We start from the raw sequence: 21,167 nt of genomic DNA, 5'->3' as shown, positions 1-21,167 counted from the left end.
CTCCACAAAACCTCAAGACCTTTCTTTTTTAGTAGAATTTTGCAGACAAACTATCAAGCAGACTATATACTCAACAAGCTGTTTCCAAAATAAAATCAAACTTCGATTCCGGTGGAAATACCTCAACCAATTTCACAAAAACAAGAGGGGAAAGAGAGGAGGATCAAACAAACAAAGGTTCAGGAAAAAGAGGCATGCAAACAAGATCGAAAAACAGGGAAAACAGAGCGAACCAGTGAACCTCGTCCTGAATCTATCAAAACATCATGTAGATGAAACATTGAAAACAGCACTAAACAGAGGACTAAACTATAGTCCGAAAAATAAAGCAGACTACTTCCACACACAAGTAGATCTGTTTAAATTTTGCAGGAAACTGAAATTAAAGAAATATTTTGCTGAAACCCCAATGAAAACCAAAGAACACAACATCAAAGACATCTCGCCCCTGACTGTGGAACTGGCCGAAGGATCGGTTAACATCATGAACTTGACTGAAGCAAATTTTTCTCTCGAAAACTTTATGGAAGAACAAAAAATAGACTCATTTCAAACTGAAGAAACATATCTGAAACCCAAATCTAAATTTATACCAACTCTGATGGAAAATAACGCCATAGATCTTTTTCACAAAGCAGTGAGCAACGAACTAAGAAAAAATTACCTTGAAAATAAAACTCTCAAAATTAAACACAATCTCACAAAAGCAGAGAAAGAAGCTATTGACCAACTATCCAAGAACCAGCAAATCGTCAAAAAATCAGCAGACAAAGGAGGAAATATAGTACTATGCAAAGATCAGACTATATTGTGGAAGGTGGAAAAACGATAAGAGTTATAATTTTTACTCTAATGCGCCAACCACTTGTATTGAATTAATTTCGGTGAGTACTCATGAAAATGAAGAGTAAAGTTCCACAGATTAATAATTCCAAAAAGTCAATTCTGTAATTCCATAGTTCCATTTATTGTGAACTAGACATGTTAACTTCACATGCAAGCATATCCATGGAGTTTGTTTTTCAAAGGCGAAAGCATCCGGCGGAACTCTGCTATGTAACCTGAATCTGAAAGGAGGACTTTGAGAGAAAAAACCAAATGAAATACTAAGAATCTGAAAAGATTTGACAGCAGAGGGCTGTAATACTGTATAAACTACTTAAAATAAGGCGCAAAATGAAAGTTACCTCATTAACAAAGGATATTGGAATAAGAATGTTTTTTTGGTTATCAAGATTGTGTTAAACTCTCCTGAAGAACCATTGCAAAGAGTGATGGGGAAACACGTGTAGAGAGTATTTGGGAATTGGAAGATATGAGAGTATTTTGGAATTGGAAGATATTATATGGAAAATTGAAAAACAAACTCAATGGATATGCTTGCATGTGAAGTTAACATGTCTAGTTTACAATAAATGGAACTATGGAATTACAGAATTGACTTTTTGGAATCATTAATCTGTGGAACTTTACTCTTCATTTTCATGAGTACTCACCGAAATTAATTCAATACAAGTGGTTGGCGCATTAGAGTAAAATTATAACTCTTATCGTTTTTCCAGTTTTTGATTGTTTCTGTGTAGCAACCGCACATGGATTAGAGTATTACTCATGCTGACAACCTTCTAAGTAAATAAGTGATCAGTTTGACTACATAATTGTCGCCAAGGCAAGCTTTTTTTGTTTGGTTGCAAAACTCTTTATTGAACCTATATTGTGGAAGGTACTAAACAACTTAGTGACACCAAATGTTACGCTGTATTGAAAACCAATCCGACCAAACCTATACAAGCACAATGGCACCAAATGTTGAAGAATTGGGACAAAATAGGTTTGCTGACAGAAGAAGAATCGGACTATATGGACATAAGAAAACCAGTGATGTCCCTCATATATTTCCTACACAAAAACTACAAGACTTTTGCACCTTGCAGGCCCATTATCAATGGGATAGGATCTCTCACGGAGAGGATTTCACAGTATATCGACTTACATCTGCAACTTCTTAAGACAGGATTAGCCTCATATTTGAGAGACACTAAACATGTCATCCAACAGATGTAACTCATTCCGTGGGAGACAGACTTTCTATTTGTGACCCTAGATGTGATGTCATTGTAGACCAGCATTCAGCATACTAAGGGACTGGAAACCGCTGAATTATTTTCTAAAAACAAGATCCATTTCATTTCTACAACAGAACATGATCCTAGAGATGCTTAACTTTGTTCTAACCAACAATATCTTTGTTTAACCAAACAATTTACAAACGAGAGCAAGGAACGGCCATGGGTGCCAAATTTGCACCTTCATATGCAAATCTATTTATGGGGCACTTCAAGCTAAACCATGCATGGCAACACCAGGCATTCATTGACAAAAATGTCGTATACTGGGGGCGGTACATCGACGATGTACTTATGATATGGAATGGCAACAAGATGGAACTTAAAGAATACATCACCCATCTCAACAACAACAACTAAAATATTAAATTCACAGAAAAAGTTAGCTCAGAGACAATTGAATTCCTGGATCTACAACTCTACACGGGAGATCACAACGCTTCAATAAGCAAAAAATGATGTGCATAATGGAAATGTAAAATGTGCATAATGGAAATCTATGGAATCAATATAAAAAACGCACTAGAGACTATAACGAATAGTACAACAAGTATATGACAAATGTGTATATTGGAAATGTATGGAATACATACATGATAAATGCATCTACAAAAAATATAAATAATAAACAGTCTATACTGTATTGGATTACTGACTGGCATTCATTTCTGGGATCGCACACAATACAAGTACCAACATAAGAAAAATTATGGTTCCTGTATGCTTTTCCTCTGTTTCCACTCATGCTATGTGTGACCAACACACTCTGACAGTACCGCTGCAAGATCATACTCATCGCTCTAACGTGGCTGAGGCAGGTCCGGTATCCGGACCTGCTGCACCTAGCAGTGGGCCCCGTCCATCAGACTACCGCTGTTCCCAGACCTTCTCACCAAAGAGGCAGGGGTGATTCTGCACCACGACCCAGGGTCGATGAACCTCTCTTGTCTTTCCACGCTTCAAAGGTGGTACTGTGTACACACCCCACCTTTATGCCGAAGGTACTGTCGGAATTCCACCTCAACGACCGTTTGAGGTTACCAGTCTTCTTCCTAAATCCATCCTTGCCAGCCAAGCGGTCCTTTCGTTCACTGGACATGGCACGTACAAAGAATTTGTGGAGGACTTCTCATTTGTTCGTCAAATTTAGACCTGTAAATCATGAGAAAGCCTTATAGAAGGTTTCCATCTCCAGGTGGCTCTCCGGCTGCATCATACACTGTCCTCTGTTGGCTAACCGACCGCTGGCCGGCCGTCTGAGAGCCCTCCCCACCAGAGCGATCGCTGCAATGACGGCGTTCATGTCTGGTGTGCCCCTGCCTGACATCTGCAGGGCTGCTACGTGGAGGTCCATGCACACCTTCACGAAATTCTACTGCTTCTACAGGGATTCCAGGGAGGAGTCCAGAGTCAGGCAATCAGTGCTACGCAACCTGTTTGCTTGAGGTGAGTCTGTTCCAGGGGCAAGTAATTGCTTCTGTTGAGACTTGCCACCTCCTGTGGTTGTGTAATGTTGTATGGTTTTGCATTTGTTATTCATGAGCATGTAAATCCATGCCTGACCCCATGCTGGTGAAGGTTTAAGTTACTTACCTGTAACTATTGTTCTCCAGCATGGACTCGCATTTGAACCTTGCCTCTGACCCCTCTGCAGCTACTCTTGGTCATACTGCCAGTTTACGTGCTTACCAAATCTGAAGATAGCTGCCAGAGGAGGGGCTTAGGGAGAGGACTGTCATTGGATGGGGGCAGTATGACCCAGAGGACAGTGATTGGTTTAGAGGAGAAATACAGTTTTAAAGTGAAAGTGAAACTTTTTTCTTTTATCAAGGATTCCCAGCCTGACGACAGGGAATATTCTTGAGCATGTGAATCCATGGCAGACCCCAATACTGGAGAAATACGATTATCATCACGTCACATAACTTTCAATGCATCAAAGAACATGGTTGAATAAAATCTCAAAATCCTACCATTAAAAAAAAAAAAAAAACTTAGACCCAGATATGAAAAACAGCAACATTTAAAATTGAACTTTCACCCAAAAATATCATGGTCGAAAATTAATCTGTCAAATTATTGGCCATACTAGGTACAATATACTCCTATAAGCTTTTTAATATATTGCACTTAGCTCCTTGCATGAGGTGTGAGGTGAATAGGTGTCAACAAGTTTCCACCTCAATCTGACATCTACAAATTCTCTAAGACCATGGAATCTTTCTCCAGGCTCCCTATCTGGCAATCATCGGCAATTGATCACAGCGCAATTTCATAAGAAATCATTGAATTTTGACATTTCAGGTCACAGTAATATACTTAAAAGGATATTTGATAGAAAACCCCTGTAAAACATACCATTTAAAACTTTTCACTTAGTTTTCTGATATTACTACGATCCCACAGGACTGCTTTATTCTTCAATTCCTTATTAAGAGCTGCCAAGTTCAAAGTTAATATCATTTAGGAATGGTTTGATATCCTTCAGCCAAATAGTGGAAATGTGTCCCCCAGCAACCAAAATATCTTTAAAATGTGAAATCAACTGTGACTAGACACCATTAGCCTCTAGGATTTTCAGATACCATTTGCCTTTTGCAATCTTCCATTTTGTATGCAAGGCCGTAATACCCAGCTCCAAACATGTAGCCGTGGAGGGTTGTCCTGGGTAGTCCAGTGCTGACCGCCATAATTTACTCTCCAATTTATTAAGCCAGAGGGATACCTTCCCCTTCAATATTTCAAGCCCATAAAATATCTTCAACCATTCCATCAAAGCCCTACTATGATACATACAAGAGATGTAATCTGTAGAAAATGACCAAGCATGAGATCCTGTGCCGGCCTGAGGATTCCCGAACTAAGTGACACTGGACCACACTGCAATCTGTCAAGCCTAGTAAGGACTCTACAATCGTGTTCCAGGAAGTCATCACCTTTAACCCAACTTCCCCAGCACCTCTCGTCCCTTAACTAACTCCTCGCTACTAAAATCTTGCAACCTTAAACTTCACTCACTCATTATCATACACAGACTCGGTGCAGTGTATTCAGATTCCTACCCCATCATCGTCATCAACAACCCCACTGCTGCTTTACAACCAGTGGCCTGCTCTTATGGCTAACTTGCACCAGTGGATATTCCTCACCAAAGATCAGTTTTTCATATTGGCACTCCAGTGACAGTCATATCAGACCTGAACTCATCAACACCACAGATATATGCACCTGCCTTCCCACTATGCAATTAACACCCAACTGTTTCCCTTACAGAGCCGCATGCAGCTAGGACAATATCAGCAGAAGGGTGCTATATAAGACCACTTACCTAAAATCCATGACACGCCCTCCCTCCCCCCACCTAAATCACTAGCTCATGCAGATCTTCTCAACATCTCTGGTCCTGTGGGAGGGCTGAAAATCGGTGCCCTCTCCACACAGACATTTGCATTGTATTCCTTGGACTATATAACTAATGATAGCAAAGAATGGAGAGAGAAATAGGAAGTCCATGCCCTCAGGTGAGTGGGTAGGGGTACTGATTGCTTGGCCATGAAATATAGTGTGCACTTTACTGTGGTAGAAGTAACAACACAGTACACTTTGCTTTATGCTTGGAACTCCATGCCCTCCTCTGAATCTTGGAATCTTCTCTCATCAGACAGAGATGCAGGGATCTCTGCTTTTGCCAGTGAGCAGAAAGCCTCTTGGACTGGGAATCGCTGACCTGAAGATGGGCTCTGAGGGACCGGACAGCACAGTTTCTGCTGATCCAGAGCTAGCTTGAAGAGCCACTACGGTAGAGGGCTGACTTGCACACAGGCTTACTGAGAGGTCATCCACCAGACCTACATGAAATCTGAAGACCCCTGTAATGTGATTGAAAAGGGCAATCTCAGGATCTACCTCAAACAGGCTTGGTGGGCTGAGGCAACCTCTATTTAGGGTTCTTTCCAAGCATGGGGGGGCTTTCTATGGCTATACTCTCCCTTTCAGTCTCACCAACCGTCAACTCACGCTCCTCAAACAACTCTTGACCTCCGTTCTGAATGTTCCACTTCCAACAGTGTTGGAGGAGAGAGAACTAGCTTGAGCCCATCCCTGCACAGCATCAAGGAATGTCCCAATATTTTAACTGCACACTCTTTACACATTCCACAATTAGACCGAAGAACCTGGTTCCATCATTACTCTAATAAGACATCATACAAATTAGTTGTTTACAAACTGTTTGCCTAGTCCATGTATGACAATGCATTACTTACCGTAAAAGCATTTCTGATGGTTGTATCTTCTTAGATTCACATGCTGTGCATAGGTCCGACATACAGTGGTCACTGCGGAGTATTGCATTTTGTTTTTCGTAGTCGAAAAGGGGACGTCGACAAGGCGTGTCTGTAACACTATCCCTATAGTGACGTGCGTTGTACCCACAATCCCTCACGCGTCGAGGTCCCTCTGTTTGTATTTTTCTGCCCTGAGGGAGCCTTTTAGCCGTGAGTGAGTACAGAAAAGAGAGAAATATATAAAAGGATGTCTATGTTCCTTCCATCCGAGCGGGGAGGAAGGGTGGGCGCATGTGAATCTAAGCAGATACAACCATCAGAAATGCTTTTACGGTAAGTAATGCATTGTCTTCTGATGTTTGTTAATCTGCTTAGAATCACATGCTGTGCATAGACTAGCGAGCAGTACCCGGAGTTGGCGGTGGGTTATGAGAAGGAACAGTAGAGAAAAGATGTCTTAATACTGCCTGCCCAACCTGGGAATCAGATCTAGAGTGTGCATCTAGACAGTAGTGTTTTGTAAATGTGTGCACAGAACTCCAGGTTGCCGCTTTGCAGATGGACTCAAGGGGAACATTTGCAATGAATGCTATGGAAGCCCCCGTGCCTCGAGTGGAATGTGCTCTTGGCTTGAAGGGTAGTTCTCTCTTAGCAAGAGTGTAACAGAGAGTGATGCATTGAACAATCCATCTAGATATAGTGGATTTTGAGACCGCATCTCCTTCTCTTCCTGCTGCCACCGAGACAAAGAACTGATTAGTCTTTCTCAGTGGTCTGGTTCTTTCCATGTAGAACATGACAGCTCTGCGTACATCTAGTGTATGCAGACTTTTTTCTCCCGAGCTGGAAGGGTTTTGAAAGAACGTTGGTAGTTCTATAGTTTGGTTTACATGAAATTTCGAGATGAATTTAGGTGCAAACCTTGGGTGTGTGCGTAGAACCACTTTATCTTTGTGAACTGTTACGAAGGGGTCTAGTACAGAAAGAGCCTGTAGTTCACTTACTCTCCTAATGGAGGTGATAGCTATTAGGAAAGCAGTCTTAAGGGTGATATCTTTAAGAGTTGCCTTGTGCATGGGTTCGAAGGGAGGGCCCATGAGTCTGGAAAGTACCACATTTAAGTCCCATCCGGGAGCTGGGTTAGCTATCGGAGGGTGTATCCTCTTTACCCCCTCCATGAAGGCTTTGATAACTGGTATCTTCCACCACGACACTTTAAGTTGGGAAGTGGTGTATGCAGAAAGTGCCGCTAGGTGGACTTTAATGGAATTGAACACTAAACCTGAATCCAGTAAATGGGTCAAGTATAGAATAATGTCAGTAGGAGAGCAGTCAACTGGGTTGATGCTAGTACCTCTACACCAGATAATGAATCTTTTCCATTTGCTAGAATAGCAGTGTCGAGTATTAGGTTTTCTGGCTTCCCTGAGGATGTCCATACATCTCTGTGGGAGTTGTAAATGTCCAAATTCTATGATCTCAGGAGCCAGGCTGCTGAGTTCATGGTCTGAGGGCATGGATGCAGTGTCCTGCCCTTGTCTTGTGACAGCATGTTGTACGGGCAGGGAAGTTTCACTGGGGGAGATAGGGACATCTCCATCAAGTGAGCGAACCAAGGTTGCCGTGCCCACATTGGGGCCACTAGTATCATGGTAACCTGCTCCTGGTGCATCTTGTGCACCACTTTGTTGAGAAGGGGAGTCGGGGGAAAGGCGTAAACAAATTTCCCTGACCATTGAATCGACAGACCGTTCCCCTTGGACTGGTTCTGGGGGTACCTGGAGGCGTAACTTTGGCATTGTGAGTTCTCCAGGGTTGCGAACAGGTCTATTTCCGGGAATCCCCATTGCGTGAAGATGTCTAAGACGATGTCTTCGTGCAATTGCCATTTGTACTCTTCGGGCAGGGGGAAGTCTCTGCTGAGTTTGTCTGCTAGCAGATTGAGTGCCCCTGGTACATGTTGTGATAGTAGGAACATGTTGTGTTTGAGAGCCCACTTCCATATATTCTGGGACAGCTTGGACAGTCCTGGAGAGTGAGTGCCCCCTTGCTTGTTGAGGTAGTACATGGCTGTGGTGCTGTCTGTGAGGACCATCACTGTCTTTCCTTGTAAGTGTTCCTGAAAGGCTTTTAGTGCTTTGAACACCGCTAGTAGTTCCAGCAGGTTTATATGCTTGGATGCTAAACTCGGAGTCCACACTCCGTGTGCCGTCTGATGGGATAGGTGAGCCCCCCATCCTGTAAGGGATGCGTCTGTGGTTAGAGTGGCTTCCACTGCGGGTGTGGCAAAAGTTTTCCCTAATAACAGGTTTTCTTTTGTCCACCACCGTAGCGAGAGAACCAAGGCCTGCGAGACCACCACTAGATCGTCCCATTGTCCGCTGGCCTGACACCACTGGCTGTAGAGCCACTCTTGCATTGGGCGCATGCGCAGGCGCGCGTGAGGTACCAAATAAATACATGACGCCATCATCCCTAGCAAGCGCATTGCTTTGCGTACCGTCACCTCTCGGCCTGCTACATAATGGGGAATTTGAAACAGCATGTTTTGGACCCTCTCGTTGGAGGGGAATACGAGGCCGTCCTTTGTTCGAATTAGAGCCCCTAGGAATTGTTTGGTTTGGCTGGGGTCTAAGCTGGAATTCTTTTCGTTGATGGAGAAGCCCAGTTGGGACAAAAGGTCTACGGTCTTTTGGGTATTGGAGAAGCATGTTTCGTAGGAATCCCCTGTTATGAGCCAGTCGTCGAGGTAAGGGTATACCGGGATGGATAATCTGCGCAGGTGGGCCGCTGCCACTGCCAGTACTTTCGTAAATACCCTTGGTGAAGATGCTATCCCGAAGGGTAGTACTCTGAACTGGTAGTGTTTGTCCTCTATTTTGAACCTGAGGTATTTTCTGTGCGATGTCAACATTAAAATATGAAAGTATGCATCTTTCATGTCCAGTGTTGTCATGTAATCCCCTTGTGATAACAGTGGGATTACCTCCTGTAAGGTCACCATACGAAACTTTTGGGGTTTGACAAATATGTTCGCTGGGCGCAGATCTAATACAGGGCGCATGGTTAAGTCCTTTTTGGGTACAAGGAAGTACACTGAATAAATACCTTCTGTTACCTGTGATAGGGGGACGGGCTCTATAGCTTCTTTCTTCAGTAGTTCTACCACCTCTTGAAGAAGAATGGAGACGTGTTGCGGTGTCATGCGCCGGTTCCCTGGGGGTTTGTACTTCGGGGAACCGTTGAACTCGATGCAGTATCCGTGGGCTATGGTGGATAATACCCAACGGTCTGACGTGATTCCCTCCCATGCTGAAAGGAACGATGTTAGCCGGCCCCCGACCGGTGATGCATGGGAGGGGACCCGAATTTTCGGGTCATTTGCTGGTATTGGGCGTGGAACCTCTGGGGCTGGAGCCACGACCTCTTCCTTTGCCACGGCGTTGGCCTCTTTGACTGAACTGGGTGTTACCCTGGTTGGTGGGCCAGTTGGAGCCAGAGTAATATTGTTGTTGTTGATTCTGCTGCTGTCTTTGGCCACGAAAGGAGCGTTTATTACCATAGCCTCGCCTGTTAGGGGGCCTAGAAATTTGATCAAGAGTCTTGATGGTATCAAACTCTTTTTTAGCATGTTCTAGGGCCTCATCTACTGCTTTCCCAAACAGATGCGTCTGTTCAATGGGTTTATTTATGAGGGAGGCTTGGGTTTCGGGCTTAAAACCTGAATTGCGTAGCCAAACGTGGCGCTTGAGAAGTATTCCCTGCACTAGGGAGCGGCCAGCCGTCTCAGCGGCATCTAGGGAGTTTTTAACGATGCCCTGGTTTACCAGTGTGCCCTCTGATATTATAGCTAGCAGGCGAGAACGCAGAGGTTCAGGTGCTTCCTCTGCTTCGCTGCGCAGCTTGTTCCACTGTGCATCTGCGTAGCTAGCTAAAAGTGAGTTGTTATTAGCAATTCTAGTAGAGAAGGCGGCGGAGGTCGTGATTCTCTTCCCCAGTGCGTAGAGTTTTTTGCCTTCTTTGTCTGGAGGTGCTTCACTAGTGGATAGTGGCACCCCTGCTCTTTTTCTTGTGTTGGTAACCACAAGGGAGTCCGGAATAGAGTGTCCTCTGATGTATAAAGGGTCAGAGGATGAAGGGCTGAAGAGCTTTTCTATTCTAGGGTTGACCCCTCTTACTAAAGCTGGGTTAGTAAGGGAAGGAGAAATTCTTCTTTTAATAGAAGCCAGGAGTGGAATAGATTGGCTAACAGGGGCTTTTTCTTTGATGACTTTTTCTACAAAGTCAATGTCTGGAAGAGTTTCCCCTGTATCAATCTCAAAATGCGCTGCTGCCTTGCGCAATAGTGCATTGAGGGAAGGTTGGTCATCTATGGGAGAGGAGTTCCCATGTGAATCCTTGAGAGGAGAAGGGAGAAAGGCATCAGGGTCTGAATGTACTGATGGGGATTGCCAAGGCTGCACTGACGGTGAATGCCAGGGCTGCGAGGTAGCTGTATCCTCTTCAAACCCTGTAGCAGTGGTGTAAGGATCTTCTTCGAACCCCTCTTCCTCAAGTTCTACCTCTTCTTCTCCACCCAAACACTCCTCATCTTCTTGGAGGTATTGCTCCTCCTCAGTGAGGTCAACCAGCCTAGGAATCTTGACTCTAGGGTCATCCTGTGGCCATTATCTTTGTCTTTTGTGAGTGGGTGGGTTTCGGCGACAATTCTCGCTAGGCTCTCGGCCACGATTTTTCCGTCGAGGGCTCTGGTGTCGACGTTGTGTGCGTTGCGCGTTGTACCTCGACGGTCGCTCTATGGAGCGTTGCGTCGGATGTTTTTGGGGTAGCGCCCGTGTTAGATGGAAGCCCAATCGCTGGTCGCGGCTGCGTTTGCGGGTGGGGCTTGTGACCTTTACGGTCTGCGGTAGATGCCGGAGTGCCCTGCGTCCCCTTCGGCGCTGATGGATCCTTCGTTCTCGACGAAGAAGAGCCGTGGGTAGTGTGTTTAGCCTTATGGGGTTTGTGTGCGTCCTTGTCGCCGGGGTGTTCATCCCCATAAGCAGGGCGTGAGCCGAGCCCGTCGGGGCCGGGGACGGACGACGAGGAGCGGGAGCGCTCCTTCTGGGGGTTCATGACTTCCGTAACGGACGTCGAGTTATCGCACTCCTCGTCACTTTCAGTAACAGCGGCAGCGGGTGAGGAAACTGACTTCGACATCGCGTAGTCCGCCCACCTTTTAACCCTACGTTCTTTAAGAGTCCTGGGTTTTAGGAGCTTGCAGGCTGGGCAGCTGTTCTCTATGTGATCGAGGGGTAAGCAACGATTACAGAGCTTGTGCTTATCTTTCCAAGTATATTTGCCCCTGCAGCGTGGGCAAAACTTAAATGGTGTCCTCTCCATAGCTGAGGCAATAATAGCTGGCGATAACAACCCCAAGGGAAAGAAAAGGGAGAAAGAAAGACATTCTCAAAGAGAAGAGACAAAGTTCTAACCCCCACTCTCCCTACTGTAAGTTGGCCGTCGAGGCCAGGCCACGTGTTCGGCAGCGCCGAAGGATCTCCTCCGCTCTTCCTCTCCGTCGAAAATCAGTTCGGCGGAGAAACAGCTTCACAGCTAACGTCGAGGGGGAGGGATCGTTATCAGTATATTAAGTTATGACAAAAGGACCGAGGTCCGTGGTAAGTATAGCAATGTCTCTCTAGGAGCTCCGCGAAAGGCGACCAGAAACTGGGCGGAAAAAAACAATCTGAGGGACCTCGACGCGTGAGGGATTGTGGGTACAACGCACGTCACTATAGGGATAGTGTTACAGACACGCCTTGTCGACGTCCCCTTTTCGACTACGAAAAACAAAATGCAATACTCCGCAGTGACCACTGGATGTCGGACCTATGCACAGCATGTGATTCTAAGCAGATTAACAAACATCAGAAACATATTTCCCAAACATATTGTACAATGCGTTGCAACACCGGTGCGTGACAAACCATCTGAGTTACTGGTTCAATGCGGATACCGGGTACTGTTAACATTACATATCTCCGTCACATATAATCACATTGTTTGTTCAGTATTACATCAATTGTGATCATGTTTTGGGTGGATAATGCAAACTGGCCTTTAGAAAACAAATTGTGTAAAACACATGTAGATATTTAAATTGAATAAACAGCAATGTGATACACAAAAGAATAACATATCACACGTGTTAAGCAGTTTTAATTTCCATCATGATACATTGGACACAGAACCAACATGCACACAATCTTCAACCTTCCCCTTTCTCGCTGAATGGTGACTGTGACTGAGCAGTCTGCTAGGAATTGAAAGGAGAGAAACAGGAAGAAGCAGTATTCAACCAGGAGAAAGACACTGTGGGGGGAAAGTCTGTGGAGAACTTGCAGGTTACTCCAGCAAGTTACGACACACTCATCTCACATAGCCTTGATATATATGCAAAAAGCAGCACAAAAGCTTCTACCAAAAAGAAAAATACTTGAATTCAAACCTATATATTTTTTCGTTTAATGCTCGAAGAACAGTCACATATGAAGCTACTGCATAACAGGCAGTACAACGTAAAATGACTTGACCAATTTTATTTAAAAAAAATTAATTTGAACAATGTATTTATCGCAAAATGTATAATGGTATAAATAACCTAAAGGAATAAATTAGAGACAAGGAAAGGAAAAAAAGACTGAATTCATGATATCCCCTTGCCAGAGTACCAATTGTGGGAAAAAATAAAGTGAAGCCAAAATTAAATGTACGAAATTGGCACATTATGGGTGGCGTGGCTTGAGCAGTGGCGCACGGCATGGCTTCCTGAGAGCTCCCAGCCCTGGCCTGACAACCAAACGAACAGAAGCGGTTAAAATGTGCAGTTCAAAGCGTAACTCAGTGCCAAGGCAGAGCGTAGCATGGAGAATGATGTGAGAGTGAGATCTCATATGTTGGCCCCTTTCAGAGACACCAAGCTGTGGCAGGATGTGGCCACTCACCCAGCAGAATACGCAAAATGGTGGACGGGGTCCGACCTGCCGACGTTCCAGACCAGCGTGAGACGGCTGAAAGGCTTTCAACGACTTGCGCAGTCCCAAACAAGTGCCGACGCCTCCACCTCATATCATGAGCTCTAGCATGCAGCAGTGTTCTGCAGGTGTCCCAATGAGGGAAGCAGACCAATGCTCCGGCAATGATATAAAGGGAGACGGGGACCCCTGGGAAGCTCTGATGTAAAGCTGATTAAGCACGGATCGGACTCCGCCGACAAGACTGGCAAGGCGGGGGCAGGCCTGGTCTGAAGCGGAGATCCAGTTAAAAACAGGGGACCCTGCAGCCTGCTACGACCCTGAAGGCACCATCCCCCCAGCCGCCTCCCTACCGCTCCAACCCAGAGCTCTGGAGGGGGAGGGCTGGCCTGGGTGCAGGCAAAGTCAGCCACCCGTTCCAGGGAGGAAACCATTGAAACAGCCCAGGAAAAGCCACAGGGAACACGAACAGCGGGGAGTGGCGGAACCCTCCCCCACCCCCCAACGCAGACACAACAGGCAGGGCTGCTCTGCAGAAACAACAAGCAGTGGCGGATCTCCTGGTGCGCCCCAATCTCGCTGCACCCACAAACGTAAATCGAAGCTACATGCAGGAGGTAACTCGATAGAGCAACAGCCACTGCATCATAACAACACTGGTAGGTCCAGGAATAAGAAACTAGCATAGCCCTTGCCTCATTGCTCTCAGGCTTGGAAGGAATCGGTCAGCGGCCACCACCCCCCCCACCGCTCATCCCCCACTGGGAAAACAAAGCCTGGGGCCCATGCAGACAAGTAACGCCGCCTGGAGAGCACAAAGCACCAACCTGCAAGTACCACAGGGAGGTGGAGGGGGGGGGGGAACGAGCACAGGGTACATCTCACCCAGCAACCCCTGCTGTGCCTCTACTCCGCCACCTATTTGGGAGGCATTCTGCCGGTCTAGTGAAGAGCCGCATAGAGACCACACGCAGAACCCTGCCCTCCACCCACACAAGACCACCTCAAGGGGCCGGGGCCAGGAGGGGAGTGTCAGTGGGATCCACCAGGAGAGTGAGGTTGAGCAAACAGAATGCTGCAGCACGCATATAGGAAGGAGCAGCAGCACGGCACAGTACTGCAGGTGAGCCCTGACCGGATACACCTCCATAAACAACAACATATGGCATGAGAAACACTGACCAGAGGGTGCTCCCCCGTGGAACCAGATAGGATAAAAGGGAAAAACCCCTAAAGCAGCGAAGCAAATGGACATCTCCATCTGTTACATCTCGCTGTGCACAGCATCCCAGGAGACGAGTTCGCACATCAAAGGGCACTCGCACTATTGTTTCCTTTCCTTATGGTGTGCGGCGCTTCATTCCTCCGTCCTTTCACAATGGAGATTGCGGCAGGGAATCGAATAAACTTACAATTCCCATTCCGCTCTGCTGCTCTGTCAGGTGCCATGTCCCTCCAATCAACGTGCTCCGACGTTTTACTTTCGGTTTTTACAAGAGCAGCGTTCTCATTCAGCTCGCTGCTTCCGATTGAAGTTACAAACCCATTGAAGTTCCGTCTTCAGCCGCATCCCTGAACCCCCTGTAAACATGACCTCTGCCTGATTAATGGACTGCCTCGTTTCCTGTTTTTTGCCGTGATTTCTCATGTTAGTGTACCGGGACTCGTATCTGCCTAACGGACTGCCCTGCTTGATGATTTTGTACTTCAGCTACCCGCCAGTTGACAGGACCTTTCCTCCTCCCTCCAGTAATTGCTTTGCCTAGTGTTTTTGTTCCAGTTATTGCCCGAATGTAAAAGAAGTATCTGCCCGTGTATCTTTTGGATTGCTTTCTTCTTAGCACTGTGTTTTTCTCAGTTAAAGACTCAGTTGGTTTCAAACATCAGTTTACCCAGCATTTTGGTGATCAACGTTGACTCTTTCCACTTAACTCCAGAAGCCATATCCTACAGCTATCTGGGGTCCACTGTTCTTGCCATTTTCTGAACTACACGGTATTGGGACAATTTTCCAACAAGTGCACACGTGGACGCTGCGCAGGGAGTGCACCAACCCGGACCTAGTGTGCTCCTCGTGCCGTTCGGGTTAGAACCCTCACTAATCTTCCTGTTTGTTATTTTATACTGCCGTTTTGTTCACCTTTGGATTTTTCCCAATACTACTAGTGGTAAGAAGCCTTCAATTATTATCCCAATTCATCTTAGACTACCTCGAACAGTCCTGATATTGTTATCTGTTTTCTAGGTAGGTGTGCACCAATAACCAGATAAAAACGCCAGGTATAATTCATAGCAGTTGTGACAATTTCTATCTGAGTATTCGTCACGTAAAACTCATCTCTTCTTTATTTTGCAGCTGGTATTTCATGGCGGTGTGTTCTTCCCCGCCCTTTTGAATGATCAGGCTCTTTGTACTGTCCACTCAGTAGAGGGTTATATCATTTTAAAGGTCTTTTTCCCTCGCACAGAGGAGGCTCGGTTGGAGGCCCCATCCGAGCTCTTCAATCAAAATTGTGAATACCAGACTGGCTCGAAGAGAAACCCAGTCACCTATCTAGCCTCATCGTAGTCGGTGAGTGACACCATCCTATTGTCAGTGTCCGCCATGGAGAAGGTGAAGAGGGGAGGAACAGGTTGAGACGCTGACCCAGGGGGAAGATTGAGCTCACCAATACTCCTGCACAAGCGGTAACCAAGACCGACCTTCAGGACCTACTGACAGCCATGGCCAAAGAATATCAAAAAGGCACTGAGGAACTGAAGAAAATCACCAGCCTGGACAAACTAATGGATGAGATAAAAAAGCAGAACCGACGAGATTGAAGCCACACTGTGTGACCAACCAGTCTCACGAGATCGGGGAAGGAGCAGACACGATCACGGTACTGGAAGTTAGATGTGAGGCCCTGGAACTCAAGCAAGAAGACTCAGCAAACTGTTCATGCCGCAACAAGTTCCGCCTGCAAGGAATTCCAAACTATCAAAGATGCCGAGCTGGGCAACTACACGCGGGACCTCTTCTGCTTTATCTTGATGCTTCCCAACATCGCCCCGCTGGAACTCGACAGGGTGCACCGAACCAGATCAAAACAAGCCTTAACCACTCCACCGGATGTCCCAGCGAGAGTGCACTTCTATAGGGTCAAGGCAGAAATAACGCAAAAAGCCAGGAACTCCACCTGCATCCAAATCAGGGATGCCTCTATCACGCTGTATCAAGATCTAGCAGCAGCCACGCTGCTGAAAAGGAAAACCCTGAAACAACAGAATGGCTGCAGGAAAAGAAACGTCTCGTACCGATGGGGGTTCCCCACCGCTCTTAACTTTAATCTGCAGGCAAGCAGTGGCAAATCCGCACTATAAAAGAAGCTGAAAGACTCTTGAATCCCGCTGGCGAGGACGAAAACACAGAAGATGGAACACACAATGAGGCCCCACTGAGAAGCACCACAAAGCAATGGTTACGGGTGGTCCAAAGATGAAGGATCAATGGTTCAGCCCACAAAAACAAGAAATGTGACAAAGACTGAGGTGGAACAATTCACCAGAAAACGAGAGGGTGCCGCAGAACTCGTACCTCAGAAGACAACCTTTGGATCTTGCCACAAAAGGCTCCCACTCACCCCTCGGAGGCCAGGCAAATTACCCCCCGAACTGTCATTATTCAACACTTGAGGAAGTGGCAGGAATGAGTGAGGACGCAATCATGGAAAGCACCTGCGACTGGCACCCAGTGGAACATTAAGCGGAACGAAAGCAAGTACAATATTTTACCTAGGCCATCAAGAGGCACGTTGGGCCTCGATCAAGGTTGGTTGTGCGGGCTTTGAGCCGGTTGCCCTGTAGGGTGAGGGCTGGGCTCAATCGCTCGCTTTTCATTGGCGGGTGGGGGGGGGGGGGGAGGGAAGTTGCATGGTTGGGAACATTCTGGTTTTAGAGAATGGTTAAAAGGGAATAGCAGAAACGAGGTATCACTTAAACAGAGAAGCATAATGGAAAGTAACAGGGAAAATCTTAATTCCACCCTGGGGGATGGAAGCTCCTCTTGGAATAAACATGGCAGTTGACACTAACAAAGCTCTATGTCGATATAGAATGCCTGCAGGAAACTCACCTTCTGAAGGCTGATGAGAAACGGATTCATTTTAACTGATACGCAGGGGCGCTATTTTTCTATGGTGGGGGGGGGAGAAGGGGGTGGCCTTGCTATTCAGCTGGGAGGTGCCACTGACAAGGGTCACAGTAAAACGAGACCCAATGGGGGATATCTGTTAGTAAAGGGACACCTGCTCGAACAACCCTAACCTTTGCCTCCATATATTGCCTCAAAAGTGCACAAGATTGCTTCCTCCGCTACAGCCTACCAGACATTACTTTCACGGAGGGCCGCCTCCTCATAGGAGGAGACTTCAACCTTGTCCCAGACCCACACAACGACCAAACATTACCACCTACAAGGGAAGATTATTCTCGGGCAATAGGTTTTTCCGAATTCTTGAGGGAAACAGGGCTAGTAGACATTTGGAGACTTGCTAATGAAGGAGTCCATGATTACACATTTTATTACCACATCCACAAGGGACTCTCTAAAATAGACCAAATTCTGATGTACAGTGTGCTATACCCCTGCATTGAAGAGGTGCAAATCCAACCTACAGTGCTATCAGAACACGCCCCAGTGTTAGCCCGAGTGAGAGTTCAGGGCCTCCCAAACCTGCCATAAAGACACTGGAAGCTACAAGACTCCTACTACAGGACGCAGCAATGGGAGGTGAAACATCTGCGGCACTAGCCTGTTATTTTAGGGAAAACACTGCAGTGGGGTACTCAGAGGCAACTGTGACGCAGTGAAACCAGTGGTATGGGGAGTACTGATCAATTGCGCTGCAGCGCAAAGGAGAACTGGGCAGGTACAACAGACCAGGCTAGAGGAGAGGGTAGCAGAACTGGAAAAGGGGTTCAAAAAGCACCAAACCACTGAAATAGGCAGAGAACTTAAAAAAGCAAAATTCACTCTGGAAATGCACATATCGGATAAATCAGCCCGAGCACTAGCGTATACCAAAACAATATTACAATATCAACAGCAACAAAGCAAATCGGCTCCTGGTGTACAAGGAACAAGTTACTTACCTGTAACTGTTGTTCTCCAGCATGGGTCTGGCATGGATTCACATGCTCATGAATATTCCCCGTCGTCAGGCTGGGAATCCTCGGTAAAGAAAAAACCAGTATCACTTTCGTTTCTGATCTGTCTTTCGTAGTAATAACCAATCACTGGTCTCTGCGTCATACTGACCACAGCCAATGACTGCCCTCTACCTAAGCACCGCCTCTGGCAGCCATCTTCAGATTTGGAAGCACGTGAAGTGGCAGTATGACCAAGTGAAGAGCCGCAGAGGGGTAGGCGGGAGGGTTCGCATGTGAATCCATGCCAGACCCATGCTGGAGAACAACAGTTACAGGTAAGTAACTTGTTCCTTCTCCAGCATGGGGTCTGGCATGGATTCACATGCTCATGAATAAAGAATACATAGCAGTACACACATGCACAACCACGGGAGGTGGCAAAGGCTCAACATTAAGCATTACATCAAACTCAACATTAAGCATCTTACCTCCTCACCAGGCCCACCTCAGGCGAACAGGTTGCGCAGCACTGCTTGGCCGACCCTGGACTCCTCCCTGGAATCCCGATCGACGCAGTAGAATTTCGTGAAGGTGTGCGTCGACCTCCACGTAGCAGCCCTGCATATGTCCAGCAGGGGCACACCAGAAAGGAACGCCGTGGTAGTTGCGATCGCTCTGGTGGAATGGGCTCTCGGACTGCCAGGCAGCGGTCGGTTTGCCAACCGATGACAGTACATGATACAGCCGGAGAGCCATCTGGAAATGGAAGCCTTCGAGAGAGCCTTCCCCTGATTGACAGGTCCAAAGTTCACAAAGAGTTGTGATGTCTTCCGAAAACACTTCGTGCGGTCCACGTAGAACTTCAGCGCTCTAGCCACATCCAGCGGGTGCAAAGTCCTCTCAGCCGGCGGCGAAGGCGACGGGAAGAACACAGGCAACACCAAGGGTTCGTTGAGATGGAAGTCCGACGGTACCTTGAGCATGAATGAGGGGTGCGTCCTGAGCACTACCCTCGTGTCGTGAAAAGTCAAGTACGGGGCCTTGCAGGAAAGGGCCTGGATCTCACCCACCCGTCGTGCGGAGGTGATGGCCACAAGAAACGCTGTTTTCCACGACAGAAACTTCAACGGGGCCGAGTGCAGAGGCTCGAACGGAGGTCCCATGACCTTGCTCAGCACCACGTTGAGCTCCCACGCCGGGGCCGGAGCCTTCACCGGCGGGAACGATCTGAACAGTCCCTTCATGAACTCTTTCACCAGACGATGAGACCACAAGGACGTCCGGCCCGTGGTTCTGGTGTATCGGGAGATCGCAGCAAGATGAATCTTGATGGACGCGTGTGCCAGTCCAGCTTTGGCCAGCGTCAGCAGGTACGGCAGTACCTGGGGGGCCGTAATCCGTAGAGGGTTAATCTTCTGTGCGTGGCACCAGACAGAGAACCTCTTCCATTTGTGTCCGTAGCATTTAAGAGTCGAGGACGCCCTGGCCTTTGCAAGAACCTCTCTGCAATCGGCCGGTATGTCGTATCCTCCAAACTCTAGCGCTGCAGGAGCCAGGCCTGCAAGTTCAGCGACTTCGGGTCGTGGTGGAGGATGGCGCCTCCTTCCCTGGAGAGTAGATCCGCGTCCGCCGGCAGCTTGATCGGCGGGGACGCTGACAAGTCCAGAAGGTCCGGGAACCATATCTGCCTCGGCCACGCAGGTGCGACGAGGATCATCCTGCACCGTGACCTCTTGAGCTGGTTGACGAGCCGGATTAGCAGAGGCAAGGGAGGGAACGCGTAGAGGAACAGGCCCTCCCAGGGGAACGAGAAAGCATCGCCCATGCTCCTCGTCTGGGGAAACCTGCTGGCGAACCTCCGGCACTTGGTGTTCGTCGCCGTCGCGAACAGGTCGATCTGGGGTGTGCCCCACCGTCGGAAGAGGCTATCCACCAGATCCTGCCGTAGTTCCAACTCGTGGCACGAGCGCAGCTCCCTGCTGAGTGAGTCGGCGATGGTGTTTTTTATCCCTGCCAGATGAAACGGCACCAGAAAAATCCCTTGGGCAACGGCCCAATGCCACAGGTCCTGCGCCTCCTTGGACAGCGCTGGGGACCTGGTTCCGCCCTGTTTCCTGATGTAAAACATGGTGGTGGTGTTGTCGGTGAAGATCCTCACCACCTTGCCCTTGAGGGACGGAAGGAAGGACCTGAGGGCCCAAAACACTGCACGGAGCTCCAGGACGTTGATATGCAGTGCAGATTTTCGGTGTGCGCTCCCCACCCTTCCAGGGAGGCATCCGTGGTCACGGTCTCCTGGTGGGCTGGGGTCTGGAAGTCCATGCCCGCCGTCAAATGCGCGCGGGTGCCCCACCACCGTATCGCTCGTCGGAAACTCTCGTCGAGCTTGATCCTTTCCTCGAAGCTGCCCGTCGTCTGGATCCAGCACGCATCCAGGAATTCTTGCAACGGGCGCATCCGGAGCCTGCACATGGGAATGAGGTAGATGCAGGAAGACATCATCCCGAGAAGGGACTTGATGGACCTCACTTTGGCCGTGTCGGCCACCAACATCCGTTGCACCTTGCCCAAGATGGTCCTGGTCCTCTCCTCCGACGGGGAGGCCAGAA

General features: G+C 47.6%; 1 protein-coding gene across 8 annotated transcripts in view; it reads right to left on the bottom strand.

Annotated features, from left to right (window-relative positions):
- The window catches only part of C14H14orf28 (chromosome 14 C14orf28 homolog), a 337,224-nt gene that overhangs the window by 18,118 nt on the left and 297,939 nt on the right, over positions 1 to 21,167 (bottom strand). The window lies entirely within an intron of this gene.

Source organism: Ambystoma mexicanum, chromosome 14 (genome assembly GCF_040938575.1).
Source record: "Ambystoma mexicanum isolate Mex_15411 chromosome 14, UKY_AmexF1_1, whole genome shotgun sequence".
NCBI lineage: Eukaryota > Metazoa > Chordata > Amphibia > Caudata > Ambystomatidae > Ambystoma > Ambystoma mexicanum.
This window is presented reverse-complemented; position numbering and strand designations above follow the sequence as displayed.